The sequence below is a fragment of the Geospiza fortis genome, unplaced genomic scaffold (genome assembly GCF_000277835.1).
Source record: "Geospiza fortis unplaced genomic scaffold, GeoFor_1.0 scaffold391, whole genome shotgun sequence".
NCBI classification, from domain to species: domain Eukaryota; kingdom Metazoa; phylum Chordata; class Aves; order Passeriformes; family Thraupidae; genus Geospiza; species Geospiza fortis.
The window spans coordinates 1,140,767-1,143,273 of record NW_005054472.1 but is presented as its reverse complement, the minus strand read 5'-3'; positions in this window follow the sequence as shown (position 1 = coordinate 1,143,273).

The window sequence follows — 2,507 nt, the reverse complement described above, 5'->3', positions numbered from 1 at the left end:
GAGAGAGAGAGAGAGAGAGTGATTTTTATGAGCCTTTATTTTCCCCCATCAAAATCCACCAGCCGGAGAGAGCAGCGGGAGGGGGAGGATGGGGAAACCCATCAGGTTGCACGGGCGACGCTGCCGCCCCCGGCTCGCTCCGCTCGGTGTTTATTCCCCCTCCCTGGACCACATTTCATGTCGGCCCCGCAGCGAGGCTGAGTAATAAATATCAGCTGCTGGGAAGCGGTGAATCACCGCCCGCTGCCGGCGCTGCTGCTGCTGACACACCGCGGCACTCGGAGCTCCTGTCCCCAGCGCTGGCCCCCGCCAGCCCCCGGGCAGCGGAGCCCCCCGGTCCCAGCCCCTCGCCGCCACAGGGCACTTTCGGCACAAACAAACACGTTTGGCCACATTCTCCTGCCTCCAGTCTCGACCAGTGCCAGGAATCAGCTCCAAACCCATGGGTTTTGGGAAGGCACCGCTGGAGGGTAACGTTTGTCCAGCTGAAAGGAGGGTGGGGAGATCTGGGGATGTTCTTGTCCCCCCTGGATGCTGGGGGTGATCCTGTGCCAGGTCGCTCACCCCATCCCCAGCGTGTCTAACTGGTTCCAATGGGCTCATCCAAGCCTGGAGGAGAAGTCTCGTTTTCCAGCACCCCACCCAAACACCTCTGACAGCCACCAGCTCCAGGTGCTGCCACCTCCCTGCTGCCTGCACCCATCCTGCAGCCTTTGGCCCCAGCCAGCCAGTCCCCTGGGTCCCCAAAATGTCCTTGGGCCCTTCAGAATCCATTCTGCTGCTGCTGGAGGGAGCAGAGAGATGCTCTGGGGGATGCATGTGGGGTGCCCAAGGCTCACCATGCACGTGAGCCTGTAAATAATAAATATAATATAATATAAATATGGGGTGCAGGGGGACCCCAAGCCAGCTCTAGTTTGCCTCCCTGCCAGGTCAGCCTGTCCCCAGCTGAAGAACCAAAGTGCCACATCTGTAAATACAACCTCCAGAGGATGCTCTGGGCTCACAGAGCACCTCCTGCCACCCCCCAGCACTGACCCCCCTCCAAAGCCGCTCCCCAGGGACCCCAAACACACCCCAGGCCCCAGTCACAGCCTGAAACGCACTGCTGCAGTGGGGCCAGCACATCTGGGGGGCACATCTGGCGCCGTGCATCCCCCCAGCTCAATGTCACACCGGCGAGTGACACAAGTGCCACCACGGAAGCCGCGTGGTCCGGGGGAATCGGAATTCAAAGTCCCCCGGAGCGCCTGATCCCCTCCACAAGTTACAGAAGGTCCTTGGACCTCGTGAGCAGCTGGTGTGAAGCTGTAATTACCTTAATTAGCTCTGGGATTGCATTCCCTCCCCGTGCTAATTTCGTTTCTACAGTAACCAGCCCAAGAGGTGTGCGTGCGCTCGGAGCGAGACGGAGCCGGGAGCCTCGGCAGCCGCACCAGGCACCCCGAAACCAGCCCGAAACTGGGGGCCACCCCCAATCCCCACCCCCCAGGGGCTCAGCCAGCCCAGAGCTCCTCCTGCAGAGCTTCACAAGAGTCCTCCTTGTTTCCCAGCATCTCAAGGGAGTCGTTTGTTGCTGAGAGCATCCACCCGGCTCTGGGGGGAGCGGGACCGGAGGCTGGTGGTCCCCAAATGCACGGGAGGCTTTAGGAACAGCAAAGCCCGGCTCGTTCCTTGCTGCTGGTATTTGCTGTAACCCAATATGCCCCTGATGTAAGAGCCATTTGGGAGGAAGCTATAAAAGCTTCAGGAAATGGGTATTAATTCACCTCGTGGCAATAAAAGGGAAGGAGAGCTCCCGGGCAGCGCGGCCACCTCGGGGGAGTGAAGGCGAGTGGGGCTGGGATCACAGCCCTGGGCAAGAGCCAGGCAATCTTGGAGCCATCCCCCCCTTAAGTGGGAATTAACCCTCCCTGAGCGCTCTCAGATGGAAAGGGGGCGGCTGCAAGGTGGGAGCGCTGAGGTCTCACCCGGCTGAATCACCGGCGGCCCCTGGAGCCGAGCGTTTGTTTGGAGCTGGAGCGTGACTCGGGGAGATTTTCTCACCCTGGAAATTTGGAGCAGGTCCAGCTCTTCCCTTGCAAACACCGAGCCTTCCTCTGGCTGCATCCCTTCCCGATGCCAACCAGCCTTGGCACGGAGAGGGCAAACCCCAGAGCACTTGGGCTGAGTCCGAGGCTGCTGCTGACCCCCAGGCTGAGCAGGGGGCAGTGAGGATGGGGCAGCCCCACACTCCCACCCTGCAAATCCTTGTGATTCCCAGTCCCTGCACCCTGCATTGCTGCAGTGAGCACCACCCTGACATCAAAATATCCCTGAGCCCTACAGAATCCGTTCTGCTGCTGCTGGAGGGAGCAGGGAGATGCTCTGGGGGGTGCATTCGGGGTGCCCCAGGCTCACTATGCACGTGGGGCTAGAAATAATACATACAATATAATAACTAGAAATATAATATAATATAATATAATATAATATAATATAATATAATATAATATAATATAATATAA